The sequence below is a fragment of the Gorilla gorilla genome, chromosome X (assembly GCF_029281585.2).
Source record: "Gorilla gorilla gorilla isolate KB3781 chromosome X, NHGRI_mGorGor1-v2.1_pri, whole genome shotgun sequence".
Classification (NCBI taxonomy): domain Eukaryota; kingdom Metazoa; phylum Chordata; class Mammalia; order Primates; family Hominidae; genus Gorilla; species Gorilla gorilla.
The window spans coordinates 114,177,992-114,205,554 of NC_073247.2; the positions used below are offsets into that span (position 1 = coordinate 114,177,992).

General features: G+C 40.6%; 1 protein-coding gene across 2 annotated transcripts in view; it reads right to left on the bottom strand.

Moving 5' to 3' along the window:
• The window catches only part of LOC101145461 (nuclear RNA export factor 2), a 64,663-nt gene extending 37,938 nt beyond the window's left edge, over nt 1-26,725 (bottom strand). The window contains exons 1-2 of one of the 2 annotated variants that reach the window (XM_019019499.1): nt 26,587-26,725; nt 25,279-25,400 (exon numbers count right to left, since the gene is read on the bottom strand). The gene's annotated coding sequence lies outside the window, so the exon portion shown is untranslated. The remainder of the gene's footprint in view (nt 1-25,278; nt 25,401-26,586) is intronic. The other variant, XM_019019500.2, reaches the window with a different exon arrangement.
• Between the last annotated feature and the right edge of the window lie 838 nt (nt 26,726-27,563).

The window sequence follows — 27,563 nt, forward strand, 5'->3', positions numbered from 1 at the left end:
ATTCTGTTAACAATTTCCATAGCTCTCTGTTGTCAGGTTTCCTTGGGGCTCATTACAGTAATTCAATCCACCTGGCTGCTGACAGTCAAATGCTGACACCTGCCTTCTATAGTTTCAGGGTCTTGTCATCTCCATTTCTATCTGTGCGCCTACTTCTGTACTTTCTTCTCTTACTGTGATTTAACCCTAGTTATGGCCTATGGCAAGGGGATGTTTGGGAGGTACATCCTGAGGGGATGATATGTTGACTTGAGAGAGAAACCTGTGCATTTTCTTCAAGCAAGAAGAAATGCTAGCTCATGATAAGAAGAAGTAGCTCACTTCTGCAGTTCAAGAGATTCCTCAGATTTGCGGAAATTCAGGTTTCTAGAGGTCTCATTCCAAACTACGTTATGGGTCTCAATTTTGCCCAGTGCGAGCCATGAACCTGGAGAAACGGTCCTACTTTGGGTGGAAATTTAACCTTCTTTGGAGGTTTACTTCTATGATTATTAAATCACAAGCTTTCTCTGCCATCCTGTGCCAGGAGATGAAAGTCTCCGTATAATCCCAAGGAAGCCCTGTGGCTTTCGCAGTCGGCTTTCAAGTGCATAATAATTTCTCCCTGATTTCTTTGTCTTCTTCTAGAGTGTCAGTTGAGCTTAATAGTAGCCATAGAATCTTATTTATCCATTACAATCTCCACCATATTTTTCAAATGCTTGAAGCACTGCAACAGATAGTCTGTGTGACTGATTTTATTGTGCAGGATGTTTATGTGAGAGTACATATGGGATGAGTACCTGTGGAGAGCACAGTCAGAACACAGAATTTGGAAAAGGAAGGAAATGAGCTACTATGAGGTCTCATTACCCTCAGCCAGCTCCATGGGGTACTCTGAAGCTAAAAATGACCCTTGGGGTTTTCTTACGTTGATTAAAAATGTCTGATTTTATACTCCTGCCTCCACCAGTCACTGAATGTGGGCCACTGGAAAAACAAGGAGGCTCTCCGGAGCCAAGGTGCTCTGCAAGGAAGCTGGTAGCTGAAGGCTGTCCGTGGACAGCACTCCCAGCAGAGCGAGGAAAACATCCTAAAGGGGAATCTGAGAGTGTTTTAAAATAGAGTGGATTAGTAGAACATTTGAAACAGATCAGGAAATGACTGCCTTGGAGAGATAGATTGTTAGTCACAGTTCCGAAGAGAAGAAAGGATGCCCAGACATGGGAAATCTCATGGCGAAGCACCATGGTTGGTCCGGGCCAGAGGGAGACAGGAGAACTGCAAGCCAGAGCATTTGTTGTTGTCTCTGCCTCTGTGGGAAGGAACAGGCAAGGCAGAGTAACCAGTTTAGGATTGGCTAGTCTGAATAATTTAAGCAGCCTTGGGGCATAGGGGCTGTCCCTAGTTGCCTGGTACCTGGCCTTGGGGTGATTAGGGCAGGTGGATAGTGACCCAGGGTGTGAGAGCCCTATATAGGACATGGTTGGGAGGTATTGTATCCACGTTGATTTGTTTGCATTTGAAAAGCACGCTCCAGGGCAAGGTGTTTACTGTTTCTAAGAATTGCCTTACCAGGCCTGGGAGGAGCAAGCCTTCCAGGGTCAGCAAGGCCCAGGATGTCAAAGCATCACGATACAGAAAATAAAAGACATGCTTAATAGATCTTTATGTCCACCACGGAGGGCATGTGACGCTAGAGATGACAAAGATGGTCTTTTCCAATTTATCTGTCTTTCTGGTGCCAGGCACAGGGCTTAGAACATCATATGTGCTCCAGAAGCGTCTGTTAACTGGACATCGTGAACATCTGGTTCTGGGTTAGGCAGTGGAGAATAAACAGGAAATGATGACAGAACCCACCGCATATGGAAAATATTCAACACGTATTTGGTGAAAGAATGAATCTATGGATGAAGCCCAGGGAATCCTAGTCAACACATCTCAGAAGAATCATGGAAAAGCCAGAAACTGACAACCACCTTCTGTGCAGCTGTGGATCCCTCCTTTGTATTGCACTGAGTGAGTTTCAGGAGGCTCTGAGTAAGGTTAATGAGTAAGAGTGGCAGAGGGTCTGAGAAAGCATATCTTCCAAATCAGAGGCAAACCAGGTCAGAATCAGGAATACAGGGGTGACAGTCTGTCAGAGTTGGGGATTACAGCAGGAATCATGCCCTAGAACCGATAGAGTTTTTGCTGATTCAGGACACAGTGGGGAGAAAGGCAGGTTACAAAATAACAATCAAGGTGCCGAGTTTTGAGACATAGTATAACATTCTCCCCTTTTCAGTCCACCATTCTGTGCATTTTGACAAAAGCATGCAACCATGTGACCAACCCAAGAATGAAGATCTAGGACATGTCCAAACCTCCATAAAGTGCCCTCATGCCCTTTTAAAGTTGATCTTCTATAGCCCAAGAGAACCACTGGTTGATTTGTTCTCTCTCTCTAGTTTTCCCTTTTCTATAAAGCCAAAGAAATGGCATTGTATGTAGTCTTTTGAGTATGTCTTCTTTCACTTAGCATAATGTATTTGAGAGTCATCCATTCTGTGGCACGCATATTATGTTATCAGTACTTAGACCTGTCTTGTTGTCGAGTAGTCTTCCAGTGTAGGTACATACCACAATTTGTTTACCCATTCCCCAGTTGATGGGCATTTGAGATGTTTCCAGTTTTTAGCAATTAAGAACGTTTTGCTGGAAGGTTTCCTGGGAAGAAGGATTTCACTTCTCTTGGGTAAATACCCTGGAGTGCGATTGCTGTATAAGGGTATCTTTAACTTCATGCAAACCTGCCAAATTGTTTTTCAAAGTGTCTGGGCCATTTTATACTTCCATCGACAATGAGAGACAGTTCCTTTTGTTCTTTTTCCAGCACTTGACAGTGAAACAGCAAGGTACCGGTACAAAAACAGACATATAGACCAATGGAACAGAATAGAGATCTCATAAATAAGACCGCACATCTACAGCCATCTGACCCTTGACAAACCTAACAGAAAGAAGCAATGAGGTAAGGATTCCCTATTTAATAAATGGTGCTTGGAGAACTGGCTAGCCATATGTAGTAAACTGAAACCAGACCCCTTCCTTACACTTTATACCAAAATTAACTCAAGATGGATTAAAGACTTAAATGTAAAACCCAAAACTATAAAAATCCTAGAAGAAAATCTAGGCAATACCATTCAGGACATAGGCACGGGCAAAGACTTCATGACAAAAACATCAAAAGCAATTGCGACAAAAGCAAAAATTGACAAAGGGGATCTAATGAAACTAAAGAGCTTCTGCAGAGCAAAAGAAACTATCATCAGAGTGAACAGACAACCTACAGAGTGGGTGGAAATTTTTGCAGTCTATCCATCTGACAAAGGTCTAATATCCAGAATCTACAAGGAACTTAAACAAATTTACAAGAAAAAACAAACAACCCCATTGAAAAGTGGGCAAAGAACATGAACAGACACTTTTCAAAAGAAGATATTTATGCGGCCAACAAACATATATAAAAAAAAGCTCAACATCACTGATCATTAGACAAATAAAAGTCAAAACCACTGTGAGGTACTATCTCACACCAGTCAGAATGGCAATTTTTATAAAGTCACAAAACAAAAGATGCTGGCGAGGCTGTGGAGAAATAGGATTGCTTTTAAACTGTTGGTGGGAGTGTAAGTTAGCTCCACCATTGTGGAAGACAGTGTGGTGATTCCTCAAAGACCTAGAAACAGAAATATCATTTGAACCAGCAATCCCATTACTGGGTATATACCCAAAGGAATATAAATCATACCATTATAACTATATATGCATGCATATGTTCATTGCTGCCCTATTCACAATACCAAAGGCAATGAATCAACCCAAATGGCCATCAATAATAGAATGGATACAGAAAATGCGGTACATATACACCATGGAATACTATGTAGCCACAAAAAGGAACAAGATCATTTCCTTTGCAGGGACATGGATGGAGCTGGAAACCATTATCCTCAGCAAACTAACGCAGGAACAGAAAACCAAACACCACATGTTCTCACTTAAAAGGGGTAGCCGAACAACGAGAACACATGGACACAGGGAGGGGAACAACACACAGTGGGGCCTGGTCGGGGGCACCGGGGGAGGGAGAACATCAGAATAAACAGCTAATGCATGCGGGGCCTAATTCCTAGGTGATGGGCTGATAGGTGCAGCAAACCACGACACACGTTTGCCTATACAACAAACCTGCACATCATGCACATGTATCCTGGAACTTAAAATAAAATGAAATAAAATTTAAAAACACCTGAAGACTTTTTTAAAAAAGAAAAAGTTTTAGGCCTAAAAATGACATTAACTTCATGAAAGTAGAAATCCAACAGGTCATTTTTTTTTTATTATACTTTAAGTTTTAGGATGCATGTGCACAACGTGCAGGTGTGTTACATATGTATACATGTGCCATGTTGGTGTCCTGCACCCATTAACTCGTCATTTAACATTAGGTATATCTCCTAATGCTATCCCTCCCCCGTCCCCCCACCACACAACAGGCCCCGGTGTGTGATGTTCCCCTTCCTGTGTCCATGTGTTCTCATTGTTCAATCCCCACCTATGAGTGAGAACATGCGGTGTTTGGTTTTTTGTCCTTGCGCTAGTTTGCTGAGAATGATGGTTTCCAGCTTCATCCATGTCCCTACAAAGGACATGAACTCATCCTTTTTTAGGGCTGCATAGTATTCCATGGTGTATATGTGCCACATTTTCTTAATCCAGTCTATCATTGTTGGACGTTTGGGTTGGTTCCAAGTCTTTGCTATTGTGAATAGTGCCGCAATAAACATACGTGTGCATGTGTCTTTACATCAGCATGATTTATAATCCTTTGGGTATATACCCAGTAATGGGATGGCTGGGTCAAATGGTATTTCTAGTTCTAGATCCCTGAGGAATTGCCACACTGACTTCCACAATGGTTGAAATAGTTTACAGTCCCACCAACAGTGTAAAAGTGTTCCTATTTCTCCACAGCCTCTCCAGCACCTGTTGTTTCCTGACATTTTAATGATCGCCATTCTAACTGGTGTGAGATGGTATCTCACTGTGGTTTTGATTTCCATTTCTCTGATGGCCAGTGATGATGAGCATTTTTTCATGTGTCTTTTGGCTGCATAAATGTCTTCTTTTGAGAAGTGTCTGTTCATATCCTTCGCCTACTTGTTGAGGGGGTGGATTGTTTTTTTCTTGTAAATTTGTTGGAGTTTGTTGTAGATTCTGGATATTAGCCCTTTGTCAGATGAGTAGATTGCAAAAATTTCCTCCCATTCTGTAGGTTGCCTGTTCACTCTGACGGTAGTTTCTTTTGCTGTGCAGAAGCTCTTTAGTTTAATGAGATCCCATTTGTCAATTTTGGCTTTTGTTGCCATTGCTTTTGGTGTTTTGGACATGAAGTCCTTGCCCATGCCTATGTCCTGAATGGTATTGCTTAGGTTTTCTTCTAGGGTTTTTATGGTTTTAGGTCCAACATTTAAGTCTTCAATCCATCTTGAATTAATTTTTGTATAACGTGTAAGGAAGGGATCCAGTTTCAGCTTTCTACATACGGCTAGCCAGTTTTCCCAGCACCATTTCCAAAATAGGGAATCCTTTCCCCATTGCTTGTTTTTCTCAGGTTTGTCAAAGATCAGATAGTTGTAGATATGTGGCATATATCTGAGGGCTCTGTTGTGTTCCGTTGGTCTATATCTCTGTTTTGGTACCAGTACCATGCTGTTTTGGTTACTGTAGCCTTGTAGTATAGTTTGAAGTCAGGTAGAGTGATGCCTCCAGCTTTGTTCTTTTGGCTTAGGATGGACTTGGCAATGCAGGCTCTTTTTTGGTTCCATATGAACTTTACAGTAGTTTTTTCCAATTCTGTGAAGAAAGTCATTGGTAGCTTGATGGGGATGGCATTGAATCTATAAATTACCTTGGGCAGTATGGCCATTTTCACGATATTGATTCTTCCTACCCATGAGCATGGAATGTTCTTCCATTTGTTTGTATCCTCCTTTATTTCATTGAGCAGTGGTTTGTAGTTCTCCTTGAAGAGATCCTTCACGTTCCTTGTAAATTGGATTCCTAAGTATTTTATTCTCTTTGAAGCAACTGTGAGTGGGAGTTCACTCATGATTTGGCTCTCCGTTTGTCTGTTATTGGGGTATAGGAATGCTTGTGATTTTTGCACATTGATTTTGTATCCTGACACTTTGCTGCAGTTGCTTATCAGCTTAAGGAGATTTGGGGCTGAGACGATGGGGTTTTCTAGATATACAATCATGTCATCTGCAAACAGGGACAATTCGACTTCCTCTTTTCCTAACTGAATACACGTTATTTCCTTCTCCTGCCTGATTGCCGTGGCCAGAACTTCCAACACTATGTTGAATAGGAGTGGTAAGAGAGGGCATCCCTGTCTTGTGCCAGTTTTCAAAGGGAATGCTTCTAGTTTTTGCCCATTCAGTATGATATTGGCTGTGGGTTTGTCATAGATAGCTCTTATTATTTTGAGATACGTCCCATCAATACCTAATTTATGGAGAGTTTTTAGCTTGAAGGGTTGTTGAATTTTGTCAAAGGCCTTTTCTGCATCTATTGAGATGATCACATGGTTTTTGTCCTTGGTTCTGTTTATATGCTGGATTACGTTTATTGATTTGTATATGTTGAACCAGCCTTGCATCCCAGGGATGAAGCCCACTTGATCATGGTGGATAAGCTTTTTGATGTGCTGCTGGATTTGGTTTGCCAGTATTTTATTGAGGATTTTTGCATCGATGTTCATCAGGGATATTGGTCTAAAATTCTCTTTTTTTGTTGTGTCTCTGCCCAGCTTTGGTATCAGGATGATGCTGTCCTCATAAAATGAGTTAGGGTGGATTCCCTCTTTTTCTATTGATTGGAATAGTTTCAGAAGGAATGGTACCAGCTCCTCCTTGTACCTCTGGTAGAATTCGGGGGCGTGAATCCACCTGGTCCTGGACTTTTTTTGTTTGGTAAGCTATTAATTATTGCCTGACTTTCAGAGCCTGTTATTGGTCTATTCAGAGATTCAACTTCTTCCTGGTTTAGTCTTGGGAGAGTGTATGTGTCGAGGAATTTATCCATTTCTTCTAGATTTACAAGTTTATTTGCATAGAGGTGTTTATAGTATTCTCTGATGGTAGTTTGTATTTCTGTGGGATCAGTAGTGATATCCCCTTTATCATTTTTTATTGCATCTATTTGATTCTTCTCTCTCTTCTTCTTTATCAGTCTTGCTAGCGGTCTATCAATTTTGTTGATCTTTTCAAAAAACCAGCTCCTGGATTCATTGATTTTTTGAAGGGTTTTTTGTGTCTCTATCTCCTTCTGTTCTGCTCTGATCTTAGTTATTTCTTGCCTTCTGCTAGCTTTTGAATGTGATTGCTCTTGCTTCTCTAGTTCTCTTAATTGTGATGTTAGGGTGTCAATTTTAGATCTTTCCTGCTTTCTCTTGTGGGCATTTAGTGCTATAAATTTCCCTCTACACACTGCTTTGAATGTGTCCCAGAGATTCTGGTATGTTGTGTCTTTGTTCTCGTTGGTTTCAAAGAACATCTTTATTTCTGCCTTCATTTCCTTATGTACCCAGTAGTCATTCAGGAGCAGGTTGTTCAGTTTCCATGTAGTTGAGCGGTTTTGAGTGAGTCTCTTAATCCTGAGTTGTAGTTTGATTGCACTGTGGTCTGAGAGACAGTTTGTTAGAATTTCTGTTCTTTTACATTTGCTGAGGAGTGCTTTACTTCCAACTATGTGGTCAATTTTGGAATAGGTGTGGTGTGGTGCTGAAAAGAATGTATATTCTGTTGATTTCGGGTGGAGAGTTCTATAGATGTCTATTAGGTCCACTTGGTGCAGAGCTGAGTTCAATTCCTGGATATCCTTGTGAACTTTCTGTCTCATTGATCTGTCTAATGTTGACAGTGGGGTGTTAAAGTCTCCCATTATTATTGTGTGGGAGTCTAAGTCTCTTTGTAGGTCTCTAAGGACTTGCTTTATGAATCTGGGTCCTCCTGCATTGGGTGCATATATATTTAGGATAGTTAGTTCTTCTTGTTGAATTGATCCCTTTACCATTATGTAATGGCCTTCTTTGTCTCTTTTGATCTTTGTTGGTTTAAAGTCTGTTTTATCAGAGACTAGGATTGCAACCCCTGCCTTTTTTTGTTTTCCATTTGCTTGGTAGATCTTCCTCCATCCGTTTATTTTGAGCCTATGTGCGTCTCTGCACGTGAGATGGGTTTCCTGAATACAGCACACTGATGGGTCTTGACTCTTTATCCAATTTGCCAGTCTGTGCCTTTTAATTGGAGCCTTTAGCCCATTTACATTTAAGGTTAATATTGTAATGTGTGAATCCGATCCTGTCATTATGATGTTAGCTGGTTATTTTGCTCGTTAGTTGATGCAGTTTCTTCCTAGCCTCGGTGGTCTTCACACATGTTTTGCATGTGGCTGGTACCGGTTGTTCCTTTCCATGTTTAGTGCTTCCTTCAGGAGCTCTTTTAGGGAAGGCCTGGTGCTGACAAAATCTCTCAGCATTTGCTTGTCTGTAAAGTATTTTATTTGTCCTTCACTTATGAAGCTTAGTTTGGCTGGATATGACATTCTGGGTTGAAAATTCTTTTCTTTAAGAATGTTGAATATTGGCCCCCACTCTCTTCTGGCTTGTAGAGTTTCTGCCGAGAGATCCACTGTTAGTCTGATGGGCTTCCCTTTGTGGGTAACCCGACCTTTCTCTCTGGCTGCCCTTAACATTTTTTCCTTCATTTCAACTTTGGCGAATCTGACAATTATGTGTCCTGGAGTTGCTCTTCTCGAGGAGTATCTTTGTGGTGTTCTCTGTATTTCCTGAATCTGAATGTTGGCCTGCCTATTTTTAAAGCACTGTGAAGTGAAAGTAGAAATGTCAATGAAAGTGAAATTAACAATAAGTAGCCACATACAATTTTTTTTTGAGACAAAGAGTCTCACTCTGTTGCCCCGGCTGGGGTGCAATGGCATGATCTCGGCTCACTGCAACCTCCGCCTACCGGGTTTCAAGCAATTGTCCTGCCTCAGGCTCCTGAGTAGCTGGGACTATAGGCGCCCGCCACCACAACTGACTAATTTGTTTTTTCTTTTTTTAGTAGAGACAGGGTTTCACCATGTTAGCCAGGCTGGTCTCGAACTCCTGATCTCAAGTGATCCGCCTGCCTCAGCTTTCCAAAGTGCTGGGATTACAGGCGTGAGCCACCGTGCCTGGCCGCCACATACAAATTTTACTTAAGATCAATGTAAATAACTATTGGATTAATAAAAAAATTCAAATTAAGAATATTTTACAAAGTCACAATAATTTAGAGAAAGTCTTGTGACTGGAGTCAAGGGACTTGAATTTATCTAACTGCTTCTACCATTACTAGCTTAATGTCACAGAAAAACATCAATTCTGGCCTTGTCCACTGCTATGCACTAAAACAGAAGCTATTGTTTCAGAAAAGTGCTCAAAACATAAAAATGTCTTCAAATATTAATAAAGTAATCACATTCTAAAAATAATTATACCATATGTTATGCCAGAGAAGTTGGTGACATTCCAAATAAAATTAAATCCAGAATTTCTCATGGAAAAAAAAGAGTAGTATGAACAGTTCTTGCCTTCTTCTCATCTTATTAATTGCGATATGGAGTAGACATTTTTTCCCGTGACTTGGCAAATTTTGTTTCTCAGTTTTGAGTGTTGATCAGCTTCCATAACTTTATTCTTTGTTCTTTCTGTGTCATGAATATCTCCAAGGAATCCTGTAGTGCAAAGTTTTTTGCAAGTGTCACTTTCACTGGGATATCTTAATCCTTTCCATCAAAACCGTTTTGCAATTTCCACTTCCAGCATTATTTCTTGTCATTTGTTTGCATGTTTCTGTCTTTGTTGGCCAATTACCTTTTTAAACTATCCAGTTCTTTGGTAAAATGTCATATGAGTAGTTCACTGGGAGACAAGGAGGAAACTCAGCTTCATTCTTTGCTGTTGATGCATGAAATAAATAATAGATACTCAGTGACCAAACATGATTAGATTTTAAAAGAAAAGTGGCATGACTGGTCACTGATCCTGATGCTCATCTATTATTTAAATAGTGATTTGTGGAGCGACACAAACAGAATTTGAAAGAAGTGACATGACTGGCCACTGATCATGATTCTCATCTGTTATTTCAGTAGCGATTTGTGGACTGAAGAACCAGCAGCAATGTTTGGTCTTTATGTAGTTACTGACAGTTAGTTTACCACGGTAACTGAAATTTGACCCATACTGTGAAGGGACTAGTGTTATTTAACTAAATCACGGTAAATGACCTTAGTGCATATCAGAACTGTGCAAAGGGAGGACTGTATATAAAAATAGAGTTGACCTACTTTTAATATTGACCTGGTATACGGCAACCTAGGTACACTCACTCATTAGTTCTAGGAGGTTTTTCATAAATTCCTAGATATTTTATTCATAGCCATCATGTCAGTAAATAGGGACACTTTTTCATGACTTCATTTCCAATCTGTGTGCCTTTTAGTGCTTTCCTTTGCTTTATTGTACCGGTTGGGTCTTCCAAGGAGGTATTCATAGGAATGCTGAGAGTGATTGTCTTTGCCACAGTGCTATCATTTCAACATGTTGAACAATATAAACACATTAGTACTCTGTCTTCTTTTTTTACTATGTCTTTGACCTGCAGTAACTTATCATTTCAACACGTAAACAATACAAATAAGTTATTAATTAGTTATTCTACATTTTTTGTTTCTCACTAAGTCTTGAATATACCGTGTGCGTTTTACAGTTATCGTACATCACATTTTGGAGTAGCCAAATTTCTAGTGCTAAGTAGGCACATGTGGCTAGTGTTTACTATACTGAATAGTGCAACTCTAGGGGAGGAGCAGAGTGAGCAAATACATATGGAATGATGTGTACCATGAAGGAAATGTACATGGTACATTTTAAAACAGCATGGTGAAGTAAGGGAAGTAATGGGAGAGAAGTGGGGTAAGTAAGGAGAGGGAAGTAAGAGAAAAACCTCTCGGAGGATGTAACATCTAAGCTACGGCCTGAGTCTTGATGAGCTATCCAACAGCATAAAGAGGCCAATGTGGATTGAGCAGAGTATGCAAGGGGCAAAGCAAAAAAAAAAAAAAAAAAAAATTCTGGGCCATAGATGGGCAAAATAACTTTCCCAAATCCCCTAAGAAAAGAGCGGGGAAACAGACAAATCATAGGAAGATCTGTACCGTGAGCGACTTGGTGTAGGGTCTTGTTTGCCTATTCATTCTTAGCACCAGGAACAGTACCTAGCTAATAACAGATCTTTGGTGAATCTGTGTGAAATAAGGGCAAACTGAACCCCAGGCTTCTGAGACCTAGGAAAGGAGATAGCAATATACTGATAAAGACACCAGTAGGTAGTGGGGATAGTTTGTTTCTTGTTGTTGTTGTTTTTCATTTTAATTGCCAATGGTTTGTCATAAGCAACCTAAGGCAATCATGAATACAGGAAGATTAAAGGACCTCAGTGAGTAATATTATTGGCTTCGGTAACCAGCACCTACTCCAGAAAAACATCCAGGAAAGGTTTCAACTGTCTTGACTTGCGTCAAGTACCCACAAGTGAACCGATCAGTGTGGACAGGGAAATGGTGTGCCACGACTGGGTCAGCCCATGTCACGTACCCAACACTGTGGTCAGTAACAAGAAGGAGGACGTAGAGGACAATGGGCAAGAGACCCACAGGACTTCGTAAAGTCTGCTGTTTCCTTCTTAGAGTTTTTCTTTTATGGAGGTCAGTTACATATCCAATCTTCCTAACACCAGTTTCCTGGAATAGCAGAATGGTACATTATGTGTCTTTACAAATTGGGCTTCAGGCAAGAACACTCAGTGTTTTAGTGGCCACACATCAGTGATGAAACAACTCCTTGTCCTGTGAAGATCACTGAGAATGGGTGGTCTAGTTCATGTCATTCTGTGGTACTGCCTGCAGCATCACCTTCAATGAGGCCTGCACTTTAGCAAGCTTGTATGTCCAAACTGCCATGTGATTGCCATTGTTCATAGCAATGGACAGGGACAGGATAAATCACATGCTTCAGCTCCATCAACGCTGTTAAGTGCTGCAGAAGACTCGTGAGCACAGGCATTGTAATGGGGTTGAAGACAAAGCTAGGGACACAGAGGTGGGAACAGTGGCTCAGGGCTGGGATGACAACAGAGAAAGTAGAATCAGTTATCAGGCAGTTGTCTATCTCCAGATGCTGCAGGGTCCCTGAGACCATCTCCAGCAGAGCCTGGAATGGCTCAGAAACTTCCCAGGATATCTGATTGTTACTCAGACTCAACAGTCTTAGGTGGGTAACCTCAGAGCTCTGGGATAGGACAGTGATGTCTCTCTGGTAGAAAGTCCACAGAAAGACACATACGGTGTGTACAAATGAGATGGCAGGGCTCTGCAGAGAGAAAAAAGGAAGGCATTTCTGAAGAATGAGGGTTGGATTAGAGCAAGCAGCCCTGAATTATAGATACTTATGACTCTAGAATAAAGTAATCTGTATATCCATTGCAACAGCAGTTAACACTGTGGACTTTACAGTCAGACTTAATAGATTTGTGACCCTAAGAAAGTTACTTTTCCACGCTGAGATACAGTTTTTTAATCTTTCAAATGTGCACAATAGCAATTATTATAGAGGGTTGTGGGACAGATTAAGGGAAAAAGAATTTAACTTAGTGCCTACAGTATAATTAGCAGTGTATCTAGTTCAGTTATTTGATGGGGATGGGTCTGGGAAAGCAGCCGACTGAGAATTCCCTTTGACGAATTTCCAAATGACAAGTTCTCCATTCAGGTCCTAAGCCTCGGGAAAACTACAGGAACAAAACGATCTGGCGGTATTACCTATTGTGACCAGCCCATGGGGATGTGCATCAGTGCTACAGCGTCAGTTATTTCTCCGACTGAATGCCTCCCCTTCCTCTCTAGAAGGCTACACACTCCAATAAAAGCAGGACTGTTGTCTTTTTCGCCAATATGTCGACAGACTTATCTTAGTGTCTGCACATGGTTGATTGACTGACTGACTGACTGACTGGGCACAGCTGACTTTTCTAATCCTGTCTTTCTCCTCAGCATGAGGGACCACACTCTCTAGCTTGGCCAGTTTAAAACACCCAGCAGTGCCCGTGCTGATGTGGAAGGAGAAATAGGTTACAAAGTGTTTAAGAATATCTAAGAATAGTCGCACTCTTTTGTTCGTAATGGGGCATTCAGGGAACCCAGGTCCCTCCCCAACCTCTCACCCGGAAATTTTGTCCAGCTGATCGGTGAGGCAGAAGCAAGACAAGCTGAGTTCCTGGAGGTTGTTCATCTGCTCATGATGAGTGAAAAAAGTTGAGAAGTTTCTCCCCTTACAGGATTTTAAAAGGATTTTAGACAGACTAAGTCTGTCCTGGTGGATCATCTGTGCCAAAAGGGTGCTGACTTCACTCAAATAAGCCTGACCTACTTCCAGGTGATCAGTGCATCCCAGATCCAGAAACTACAGGACACTTTTGTGGGCAGACACTTGATGAATTTGCAAATCTCTGCAGCAGAGATGCAAGGACCCAAGGCTCTGCTCAACTTTACTCGAAAGGAAAGAAAAGAGTTGCCTCGTTCTCAAGGTACCATCAAGGGAAATGTCCACTAACAATCCCATGCGTTCCCTGGATGGGCCGAGACTCAGACTCTAAATGTACAATTTCCAGGCACCTAACACTTCGCTTGGCTTCTTCTATTTTCAGGATAGAGTGCTGAGAGTAAACGCAAGACTGAAAACAAAATGGGAATGTGCTCCTGATCTCAGAGCATGTGGTTCTGCTGTCCGGGTCCTGCTTTAAATCCAGGACCCTCCGTTTTGGCCGTCTGCAGGAAGAGGAAGAGACAGAATATGAAAGGTGGCTGATTTTAATATAACCCAGCAACATCAATGAGGGGAAGGAGGGGCAAACCCTTTATCTTTGCTCTTCACTCTGTAAACAATCTACCAACAAATATTTTTTCGTACAAACTCAACATCTTTTATTGTTTTTCCCATCCTTCCTTCTCCTCTGATCCTCCCCAGTCTGGTGCCCATGTTGTTCTTTTATGTAATCATACCCAGTAGGTGAATCCATCAATAGTACTCTCAATCACCTCTATTCCATAATCACCTCTGTAAGACATTAGAGTCCTTAAGGTGACCCCAAGTGTTGGACCAACAACCTCACAGAGATCCTCAGCATTCACCATCAACCACCTTTGGGAGACTGTTAGGCCACCCCCTGCCTCAGGCTGCAGCATACCCTCCTGATGACTCACTATGTCTCTAGTGTACATAGGGTTACCGAGGGGAAGAGCTCTGGGCGGGGAGGATCTGCAGGACCATCAATCGTGGCTCCCAAGATTTCATAGTGTGACTCCCTTACACTCAACGGTCCGACATGGAGACAACGGGAGGGCCAAATCCTCACCATGGCCTTTAGTTTCATCTTCTGCCCACCCAAGAAGACAGTGATGAACAATGGAACAAAGAGGTCTCATGGGAGCTCCTCAAGAGCATGGATAGCTGCAGGCTCATCACTCAGCAGACTCCATGCAGCGAGCTCTACCAGTGTGGCTGGCACCTTTTGGTCCATCGACATGAACCTGCTTTAGGGTGAGGAACATTAACAAATCCTGAGAAGATTTTCACAGTCTCTTGCTTGCCACCAAAGATAGCAATAAATGAAATATGTATTGAACAAATATATGGTAAATCAAACAACCACTTCAAGAGACCTCTACTATAGACATGGAATAGAAATAGACTTGTATGTGTGTATAAATGTCTGTGTTGGTGTGTGTGTGTGTGTGTGTGGTGTCTGTCTGTCTGTGTGTGTATACACACACATATGTATTTAGATAAGATAAAATGCCATTTGAAATCAGCTGTAAGTCAGCATAAGGCAATGTCGACCACCCAGGCACCTGCCTCCCAATGTTTCATGTCAAAAGGATATAAACCAATCAGAAAGGAAGATGTAAATCTATACAGAAGCCACATCCTCATCGTTACTTAGAGACAGATAATGCCAAATCTTTAGTAGTGAGTAAAAGGAGAAAAGGCATGAAATCCCAGCACAAGATCTGTCATGCTCTCATCACTAGGCTTTGTGGCAAGCAAAGACAGACCAAGAAAAGCTGCAAGAGACACAGAGAAAGGAAGAGGCAAGGGACTTAAAGTTGGTCTGAAACTACAGTTAAAATGACTGAGCCCAGACTAAGTCTAAAAAAATACCAAAAAGGTGTCCCAGATAACAAGAGCAGGGACTATAGGGAAGGACCTCTAAAATACGTGTAATTTAAAGGGGTAGAGATGATCTTAGAATGTAGTCTTTGGGTTGGGTGCAGTGGCTCACGCCTGTAATCCCATCACTTTGGGAGGCCCGAGGCAGGAGGACCACTGAGCCCAGGAGTTTCAGACCAGCCTAGGCAATATAGTGAGACCTCGTCTCTACGAAAACTTAAAACAGTGGCCAAGTGTGGTGGTGTGCGCCTGTGGTCCCAGCTACTCGGGAGGCTGAGGTGGGAGGATTGCTGGAGCCCAGGAGGCAGAAGTTGCAGTGAGCCGAGATCACACCCCTGCACTCCAGCCTGGGAGACAGAGCGAGACTCTATCTCAAATTAAAATAAAATAAAATAAAATAAAAGTAGCCTTTGAAATCCACAGCTTCTGGGTAAGAGTAAGGGCAAACAGAAAGGGAGAAGCATGCTTTGCCACTTTGGTAATGATGGGGAAAAGAAACAAAAGGGGAAAATGAAGAATCTTGCAAGACATAAGAGAACCACAGAATCAGAGCACTCACAACTTCTTTGTCTGCTACCAAAACAAGCAAACGAAATCAGTAAATTTCAGGCCTGAATTTTTCTACACTGACAGAAAATAGCACCTTTAAAATAGGAATCTGGTAAAACAATCCAATATCATAAAAATGAACAAAAGGAAGGATAATTCCTTACAAAAACATTCCAGAAAGAGAAAAAGAGCAGAAGACAAAATTTCACACATATTAAACAACCATGAAACAGAAGGAAACTGTACGTCAACCCTGCAAACAGAATTAATTCCATTCAAACAAGCATTTGAGGATATAAAACCTGCCTTGAATTAGAATATTACTTAAAACTCTAAACTCAGAAATGGGCTGAGAAAAACGTCTGAAGTACTGATTTGATATCCAGCTCAGCCGATCCTTCACTAATATCACAGCTTATAGAAAAACAGACAGGAACTTAGGAAATTATGTACCCATCAGCCCTTCCTGAGGACTCCACTAGAGCAAGGGTCTGCAAACTATGGCCCACTGGTTGGAATATTTACTATATGGCTCTTTACAGAAAACATTTGCTAACTTATATTCTAAAGGGTAAACTGGGATTGTGATTCCACAGGTAATGACAGGAAAATCTTCCCTACAACATCTGATGGCAAGCATTTGGTATCTAATACTAAAATGAAGGTGAAGCAAGGAAAACGACTAACGTGCATTTATTTTATATTGTGGAAAAAAAGAAATAGTGCAAGTAAAATAAGAGAAGTGAGAGAGATAGAAAGAAAAAGAGAATAAACTTTTTTTTTTTTCATAAGGCAGTAGATGAGTGTTAAAAGGAGACTGGGGGTTAAAAACAAACTAGTGGACCAGATAGTAAAATGTTCAATAAGAAAGCAGGTGCTAAAAGTAATTTTTTTAATGACAAAGTTTACATGCTAACATTAAAACTGAAAATTCACAGTGAATATATAATACTTAGGAATACTTATGCACCAAATAACATAGCAACCACCTTTGTAATGCCAAAAGGTATGGAGACATCGAAGCACAGTAATAATAGGAGATTTAATACATGGCAAGTCTCAGTACAAGGCAAATCCAGTGGTACAATAAAGAGACCTATACCGAAAATGTAAACAACACAATTAATAAGATACATTGTGTGTGTGTATACACACATAGGCATACATACACACACATAAATCTACACCTTGGAAATAAAGAATATACCACCTTGTCAAAAGCTGATGGCACGTTAACAAAACGTGATCATAATTACCTCACAGTGAAGGCCTCGCTAATTTCCATAAAGTAGAAATATTACAACCAACCCTCTGCAATCACGATGCAACAAAAGTAGAACTTACTAACACAAACTGAAAGCACAAAGGCTCTTCTACCTGGAAAAAATGTTAAGTCTTCTATTAAGCAAATGTCGAGATAAAGACAAGATACCAACTGAAGTTACAGAAATATTTAAGAAGAGTGATAATAAGAGCTTACATATGAGACTCTGTAGAAGATAGTTAAAGCAGTGGTTGGAAGCAGATTCAGAGCGCTAAATACTCTCATCAATGAAAATGAATGAATAAAATTAGACAAATTAAAACATTCCCTCAAAAATCTAATAAAAGAACAACCCGGGAAACCAAAAGAAACACAAATAAAGAAATAACATAAAAGCAGAAATTGCCAGGCTTGGTGGCTCACACCTGTAATCCAACCACTTTGAGAGGCTGAGGCGGGAGGATCACTTGAGGCCAGGAGTTTGAGACCAGCCTGGGCAACATAAGGAGACCCTGCCTCTACAGTAATGATAATAATAATAATAATAATAATAATAATAATAATAATAATGATGATTCTTTAGCAGGGCGTGATGGAACATGCCTGTAGTCCTACTTACTGAGGAGGTGGAGGTGGGAAGATTGCTTGAGCCCAGGAGCTCAAGGCTGCAGTGAGCTGTGATCACAACGCTGCACTCCAGACTGAGTGACCCAGGGAGATTCGGTCATTAAAATGAATGAATGAATGAATGAATACATAAGCAGATGTTAATAAGATACATAGTAGAAAAACAATGTGTGTATATTTATTAAATCAAAATCCTGGTTTTTTTTTTAATGGACAAACTCACTAGGTAGATTAATGAAGGAAGAAAGGGAGAGAGCACAAATATACAAAATAATAAACGACAAATGATAATCATTTAAACAGAAAAAATTAGGTTGCTTTTCAAACCTGTGTATAAAGAAATTAAAAATACACATGAAATAAATAATGTCCTAGGAAAATACAGATTATCAAGATTTTTACTCTAATGCTGGAAGGCTTAACTTGGCCAATTTTCACAGAAAAAAAATGGAAAAAGTTATTAAGGAATAACTCCCAAGAAGCACCTGGCTCAGATGCTATTACAGGTCAATTCTACTAAACCTTCAAAGATCAGATAATACCAGAGTGCCAATGCTCTATAAATTATTCAACAGCATTATAAAGGAAATTTTCATAACTTCCTTTATGAAGCAAGTGTGACATGGATAGATAAGTGTAGATGCAAAAATGCTAGATAAAATATTAGCAAACAACATCCAACAACATATTTAAAAAATCATAATATACTTTGGCAAAGTGGGATTTATCCCATCAATACAGATTGGCTCAATATTAGAACGTACCTTGATATCATCCACCATATTAATATACTTAAAGACAAATATCATATGGTTATCACCACAGATGTTGAAAAAGCCTTTGGAAAAATTCAACACCTCTTTATGTTAAAAAATAGAAAAGCCTTAAGAAAATAGGCACCACAGGATGCTTTCTTAACATGATAAAACATATATACCTAAGTCCTAATGCTAGTAACTTATTTAATAGGGTTGGGGGGGGGGCACTCGAAGCTTTCCCTTGGGATCAGGAACAAGGAAAGCATGCCTACTACTACCTCACACCTATTCAAACTTGCATTACAAGTATTAGTCAACTGAGCAGAGAAATAGATCATTTTCCTAGGAATGAATAAGAAGAACTAAAAAGCACAGCAAAGGAAACAATCAACAAAATGAAATGGCAACTTACACATTGGGAGCAAATACTTGCAAAACATATATATGAATAAGGGGTTAGCATCCAAATTTCGTAAGGAAATCATACAACTCCATAGCAGAAAAACAATCAAATTTAAACAACGGGCAAAGGACCTGAGTAGACATTTCTCCAAAGAAGACATACACACTGACTAACAGGTGTATGAAAAAGTGCTCAACATCATTAATCATCACGAAAATGCAGATAAAAGCTACTATTAGGCAACACCATACAACCATTAGGATAGCTATTATCAAAAAGCCAAGAGATGGCAAACATTGCCGAGTGTGTGGAGAAAAGGGAACCCTTGTACACTGTTGACGGGAATGTAGATAGGGACAACCATTATGGAAAACAGTATGGAGGTACCTAAAGAAATAGATTTTTTTTCTGTTTTAGTAATAAAATGGTAGTTCTACATTTTTCTATTTTAGAAAAAAATATGGTAGTGAAAAACAGAACTATCATATGACCCAGCAACTGCTTTTCTGGGTATCTACTTAAAGGAAATAAAATAACCACCTTTTAAAAGTAGCTGATCTTTGAAAAGTATCTGAACTCCCATGTTCACTGCAGCATTAATCACAATAGCCAAGATATGGAAACAACCTAGGTGTCCATCAAGGGACAGATGGATACAGAAAATGTGTTGTATGTATACACTTTAAAAAGGAGATCTTGCCATTTGCCAAAACATGGATGAATCTGGAGGACATTATGCTGTAACAATGAAATAATAGTGAAATAATCCAGATACAGAAAGAGAAATATTGCATGATCTCACTTATATGTGGAATCTTAAAAAATAAAAGTAAAACAAAACTCAAATATACAGAGATACAGGATAAAGCAGTGGTTATCAGGGTCGGGGTGGGGAGGAGGGGATGGGAGGAGGAAAGCGGGAGATGTAGGTCAGAGGATGCAAAGTAGCAGATATGTAGGATGAAAGAGACTAGAGATCTAGTGCACAACATGCTGGAATACAGTTTGTACAATTGTACTATTAAATATGATGTGGGATTTCTGCTAAATGAATAGATTTTAGATACGATGTGGGATTTCTGCTAAATGAATAGATTTTAGCGCCTACTGCTACCAAAACCAAAAACGGGTCACTATGTGACATAATGGGTTACATTAATTTGTTCCACTATAGTTAACTATTTTACTATCCATACGTGTCCCATAACACCGTGTTGTATACCTTAGATATACACAATAAAACTTACTTTTTACAAAGAGAAGTAAAGCCATCTCTATATGCAGATGATATTATAGTATACCTGAAAAACCCTATAGAAACGATGATAAATCAACTGAACCAGTAAAAGAAGTCATTAAGGTAGCAAAATATAAAATTAACACACAAAAAATCAGCAGTCTTTTAATACACACACAAAAAATAAGCAGCTGGAGGATACATTCACAGACAAAGCCCCATATACACTAGCAACAAGGATTAAAGTTTAGGAATAAACTTGATAACAACATTTATACAAGAAAAATTTTTAAATATGCCTGAATGACACCACAGAAGACTTGAACAAATGGAAACACATACGCTATCTGAGATGGTCTGAATGTTTGTGTACCCCCAAAATTACTATCTTGAAATTTTTTATTTTTATTTTTATTTTATTTTATTTTATTATTATTACACTTTAAGTTTTAGGGTACATGTGCACAATGTGCAGGATAGGAAATTTTACCCGCAAGCTGAAGCCATTAGGAGGTGGGGCCTTTTGAGAGGCGACTAGGTCATAAGGGTGGAGCCCTTATGAATGGGATTAGTTCTCTCATAAAAGAGGCTTCAGAGAGCTAGCTGCCTTGTCCCTTCCACCATGTTGAGGATACAATTAGAAAGTACCATCGATGAGGAAGAGGGCCCTCACCAGACACCAAATCAGCCAGAATCTTTATCTTGGACTTGTCAGTCTCCAGAGCTGCAAGAAATAAATTTCTGTTGTTTATAAAGTACCTAGTCTATGGTATTTTGTAATAGCAGCCCAAACAGACTAAGTCACTGTCCTAGATGGAATAATCCAGCATTAAAAAGACGTCGGTTCTTCCTAAATTGGTGTATAAATTTAATTCAGTCGCAAAAACGCCAGCACACATTTTTATGCATTTAGGCAAATTGATAATAAAGTTAATATATTTGTGAAAACATGCAAGCATAGCCAGGAAACACGTGAAAAAGAAAATCTATGAGAGGGGACTTATGATATCAGCCAGAAAAGCACACTATAAAGCCTCTGTAATCACGACATTGTGGCACTGGTGCAAGAATAGACTAATAGCCCAGTGGACTAGAATAGAAAACTCAGAAATACAACCAAATCATATGACAGTTAGTACATGATAAAGATGGCACACAAACTCTTTAGGGCAAAGATGGACATTTAATAAATGGTCCTGGAACAACTGAGACGTCTGGAAAAATAAAGGTAGATCCATATAACACAGCATGCACAAGAATAAACTGCAAATGGGTTAGGGATCTAAACATAACAAATGAAACCATGTAAGTTCTTGAAGAAAACATGGCAGTGGCCGGGGGAGGGGGGTGGCTCACGCCTATAATCCCAGCACTTTGGGAGGCTGAAGCGGGTGGATTGCCTGAGGTCCGGAGTTTGAGACCAGCCTGGCCAAAATGGTGAAACCCCGTCTCTACTAAAAATACGAAAATGAGCCAGGCGAGGTGGCTGGCGGCTGTAATCCCAGCTACTCGAGAGGCTGAGACAGAAGAATTGCTTGAACCTGGGAGGCAGAGGTTGCAGTGAGCCGAGATCGCGCCACTGCACTCCAGCCTGGACGACAAAGCGAGACTCCATGTCAACCAAAGAAAAGAAAGAAAAAGAAAAGAAAAGAAAAGAAAACAAAACATGGCAGAACCCCACTGTAGGGAAAAGCTTTCTAACTAGGATTCAAATTCCGGAGGCAATGAAAGAAAAAAATAATCAATCGATTTGACCACATAAGGATAAACGAAAGTGATGCAAATGCATCATAAATAAATCAAAAGGCAACTGACAAATTGGTGTAAAGTACTTGCAGCATATATCGCAGACAACTGGATAAGATTCCAAATATATAGAGAACTCTTAAATATTGAGGGATGAAGGACCACAACAGCAATAGAAATATGGGGGAAAGATATGAACAGATAATTCCAACTAAAAGTATAAAAACAGTCCTCAAATATATGATAAGTGTCAAAACTTGCTCATAGTTAGACAAAGGTATATTACAGAAACAGCGAGACACCATTTCTCACCTAACCCGTAGAAAAAAGTTTCAAAAGTAAGGCAACATGTTCTGTTAGTGAGGCTGTGGGGAAATTGTCATTCTCATATATTGCTAATGGAAATGAAAACCAGTACAGTCCTTCTGGAGAGAAACTTGGAAACACCTAAGAAAACTACATGTGCACTTAACTTTTGGCCCAATAATCCTACTAGTGGGAATATACCTTGAAGGTACATTTCTACCAATACAAAAAAAAAAAAAATCATGTCCAGGGTTATTCGCGGGAGTAATGTCTGTAACTGCAAAATCTTGGAAGGAATTTAAAAGCCCATACAGGCCAGGCACCACGGCTCATGCCTGTAATCTCAGCACTTTGGAGACCAAGGCAGGAGGATCACTGGAGGCCAGGAGATCCAGACCAGTCTGGGCAACATAGCGAGGCCCCGTATCGACAAAAAATTAAAAAAATAAATAAAAAGTCTTTAATTAGCCAGGCATGGTGGCACACACCTGTAGTCCTAGCCACTTGGGAGACTGAGGCAGTTGTTAATTGCTTGAGCCCAGGAGTTTGAGGTTACCAGGAGCTATGATTGTGCCACTGCACTTCAGTCAGCCTGGGTTATAGAGCGAGACCTGGTTTCTGTATTAAAAACAAAATGCCCAAACATAGGCGAATGGTCGAATAAACTATGTGTGGCACAGCCACACAATGGAGTACAATGCAGCTGTAAAAACGAACGACGAAGATCTCTGTGAAACAATATGGAGTGATTTCCAAGAATGCTGTTAAGTAGGAAAGGCAAAGTGCAAAGGAACATGTATAGTATGCTATCCTTCGTGTAAGAAGGGAATATGAGAAAACATGTATGTATCTGCTCATTTGGGCAAAATAAATACAGGAAAGGTTAAACCAGAAACCAAAGGGACTGATTACCCTACAGGGAGGGCCAGGGAAAGAAGTGGAAAGAAATGGGGAATGGGAACAGGGTAGAAGGGATGACGAAGGAATGACATTTCTCCGAGTATAGCTTTTTGTATAACCCTGACTCTTTGGATCATAGTAATGATGCACATACCCAAAACATAAATAAAAAATTAAAATCAACCAGGATATTGGGGTGAGGGTACCCCAAATCAAACAGAAACAGGTTCAACTAACAATATTACAAATGAGTGTCTTAACCACGCTGAAGGAGAGAGGAAGAAAAGATCTAAGATACATAACTTTGGAGAGCAGTATTTTGACTATATCCTCTAAGGCCAAAGACAAAAACAACTGTACAAAAATATAAGCTATTAATATGTTTGCAACAGGGGCATTTGTTAGCAATTCAGATGCTACTTTATGTACCTACTGACCAGAAATAAACAGGTATGTAAACTATTTGATAATGAAAGCCAGGTCGGAGAACGAATCTACAAATAAGTCTAGAATGATTGGAATTGAAAGTATCAATACAAGCTCCTGGCTTTTAATAGCTATGCATACAGATAGATACCAAAATAAATGTGGATGTGTCTATAGGCATGGGTGTATACATACATTATTTCCTAACCCTCTCCATAGAGAGAGCCTTAGCAGCAATGAAACGCCATTAATAATGAACACACACCGAGATACTGGTTGGTAAATATCATTCCCCAAGAAAGGGAACCGGGGCTCCTCGTAGAAGTTGTTTTAATCCAGGGCGATAAGGGGTGTGTGTGTGTGAGGGCAGGGGGGCACACACATGCTGAATCTGAACATCTTATTGTGCCAGAAAAAGGTACCAAAAAAGGATAGGGTCATATCAAAAGACCACAGAACCAACCAAAATGACTTCCCAATGGCCAAGGCTAGAACAGTTCAAAGAACAAAATAATGATATAATTAGATTAAATTTTTATTTTATTTTATTGCAAGTTCCAGGATACATGTGCAGGATGTGCAGGTTCATTACATAGGTAAACCTGCGCCCTGGTGGTTTGCTGCACCCATCAACCCATCACCTAGGTATTAAGCCTGGCATGTATAACATAATTATTCAAGAGCCCATACTGAGATAAATAAATTGAAGAAATAAATGATGAGGGAGTAAAGATAGCTCTTCCTTACAGAGGAATTCCAATTAATAAATGTAGCAGAAATTAGGAAAACAGAAAATCACCATTAGGTAATATTTGCTGTAGGCAAGATCCCTAGACAGATTTTAACAGTAGTGGGTCAAAGTCTGCGAAGAAACAGGAATATAAGAGGATCTATTGTGTTTCTTCTTAAAGAACTTTTCACACTATATTTATTACTAACAAAGAAGAAAATAGTAGCATTACACTGGGGCAGCATAACTCCCACCACTTTAACCAAGTGATCAAGGTGAGCACCACCAGTAATACAACTTATGGATGTCATGTACCCCTGACATGATCCACATAGAAGGGAACGAAATCACGTTTGTGGTAATGTCGCATAAGACCTAAAATTAGAGGTCCAATTATATGGATGCCTTGACATCTGGGGTAGAACAGGAGGACCCTGAATGGCCTCACCACAAGTTATCTTCCCTATTGGGTTCCCAGGGAGAAAGGCCCCCTGGCCAAAGTACCCTCCTTATTATCATGTTGAACAGACACAGTGCCTGCTTATCTCTGGGTAGCATGTTTCAGGTCCCCACCAGCCTGCAGAATTATTCAAACAAGCCAATCGTCCTACCGTGAACCAACGGTCACTTCATCCTCTGGTTACTACAAAGACTTCCCCCTGAAAGCCCCTGCTTGTTCACTCTCTTCCAGAGTGTGACACTGTGTGGCTCTACCTGGCGTGAGGTGCCCTCCTCTCTCCAGTTGTGAGTAAATGTTACTAATAAATTGCTGTGGATTCCGTCTGTCCAGTATAGGGTACCATGTGTTCAGCCGCCCTCATAACACTAGGGTGGGAATCCCTCCCTCACCACTGGGAAAGGGAGGAGAATAAAACAGGTGTGCTTGCTACAAATGCACAACTTCAATCTAATCATAAGAAAACATGAGACAAACACAAATTGAGAGACATGCCACAAAATACCTGACTGGTATCTCCAAAAGTGTCAGGGCTGTGGAAGACCAATAAAGATTGAGGAAATGTCAGCCTGGAGGAGACTAAGGAGAAATGAAGACCAAATGCAGTGAAGCGTCCTGGATAAGATCCTAGAATAGAAAAAGGACATCAGTGAGATATCTGGTGAAATTCACATAAAATCTGTAGATTAGTTAATAGTACTACATCAATGTTAACTGTTGGTAATTAACATCGATGTAGTAATGTTAATTAGTACATCAATGTAATGTAGTAGTTAGTTTTGGTAATTTTTCTATGGTTATATAAGATGTTAACATTAAGGAAATCCAGGCGAGGGCTCTCTGTATAATCATTTTTGTAACTTTTCTGTAAGTCTAAAATTATTTCAGAGTAAAGAATTTTAAAAGACAAAATCAGTGGCTAAAGGGCTGGCAACCTATAAACCACACTGCTTAACAATAACCAATAGAAACATAGTTAGAAGGATGCATACAAAGAGGGATACATGCTCATACCACATGATTCATTAAAAAGATTATAAGAGATGAAAGCCCAGTCATCTTCAACACATAGGTGAATATGTATTTACTCTTCAGATGAGGAAAGCATTTTTAAGCATAAAAGGAATGAAATACAATAGAAAGAAAAATATCTATACAATCCAATATTTACAATTTAAAGCCCGCCATATCAAAATTAACCATAAACAAAACTAAGATGCAAAAGAGAAATATAACTTTTTGAAGAAGAAGAGAAAACCTGCCTGAGAAATTGCAAAGAGAGAACATGAAGTGATTAGCCATACAATTGAACCTAATCACACGTGAAGATAAGGGATACATAGAGAGTGGACTGGAGAGCGGACCACTGAGCAATCCAGCCGGATTTGCCTTTCCTATGAATCCCTAAACCTTGACCCTAGGTAATGTAGGCCAAAAAAGGCCTAGTTTATATAAAATTTATAGAAGGGCCGGGCACGGAGGCTCACGCCTGTAATCCCAGCACTTTGGAAGGCCGAGGCGGTGGATCACCTGAGGTCGGGAGTTGGAGACCAGCCTAACCAATATGGAGAAACCCCCTCTCTACTAAAAATACAAAAATTAGCCTGGCATGATGGCGCATGCCTGTAATCCCAGGTACTTGGGAGTGAGGCAGGAGAATCGCTTGAACCTGGGAGGTGGGGGTTGTGGTGAGCCGAGATCGCGACATTACGCCCCAGCCTGGGCAACAAGAGCCAAACTCAGTCTCAAAAAAAAAAAAAAAAAGGCAAAAAAGAAAAGAAAGGAAATTTATGGAAAAGATATTGTAATTTACCTAATTGGAAGAAGACTTGGAACCAACCTGGGAGCTACACTTCCCCTCAGAATCTTGCCACAAACAAGACGCAATCTTGTGGGTGGGGCCCAGCGTCTTATGGGTTCCTTCTCAAAGCAGTGGGGAGAGGGCTTCAATTGGCTCAGCTTGGTCAGGTGACCTCCTTTGACCAATCATCTCCATACTGGGAGGCGGAGCCAGATTCCTGCCCCTCCCCCTCCTGGAGCTGGCGGGACGGGGAGCAGGGAAGGAGAAGCGGTTTCGAGAAACCAAGGGTGGGAGAGCGGGAGGGGCAGGAAGGATTGTGGGACAGGCGGGTGGGAGTGTGTGAGGTGGAAAGGGAGGGGTGTTCTGATTATAAGCCTGCCCCACCCGCTGATTTCGTCTTAGGTGAAAAGTGAGGCACAATGCCATTGTGTATGGCCTGGGCACTGGCCAGCCAGGGTTTCTTTGCTTTCTTTCTTTCTTTTTTTTTCTTTTCTTTTTTCTTTTTTTTTTTTGAGACGGCGTCTCGCTCTGTTGCCCAGGCTGGAGTGCACTGGCGGGATCCCATCTCATGCAACCTCTGCCTCCCGGGTTCAAGCGATTCTCCTACCTCAGCCTCCCGAGTAGCTGGCATTACAGGCGCCTGCCACCACGCCCGGCTGTTTTTTCTATTTTCAGTGGAGACGGGGTTTTACCATGTTAGCCAGGATGGTCTCCCTCTCTTGACCTCGTAATCCACCCGACTCGGCCTCACAAAGTGCTGGGATTACAGGCGTGAGCCACCGCGCCTGGCCCCAGCGAGGGTTTCTACCAGGCCACGTCTCAACACAGACAGTTAAAAGCTCAAATTTAGTGGACGTGTAGCAGGGGATGCTTACTTAAAAAACGCACGGCCACTTGATGGCAAAAGGCTGTCAGATATTAGTGTCTCTGGTTCTCTGATATATTAAAGAAGGAACTGAGTCCTGACCAAAGATAGGAAAAATGTGTTG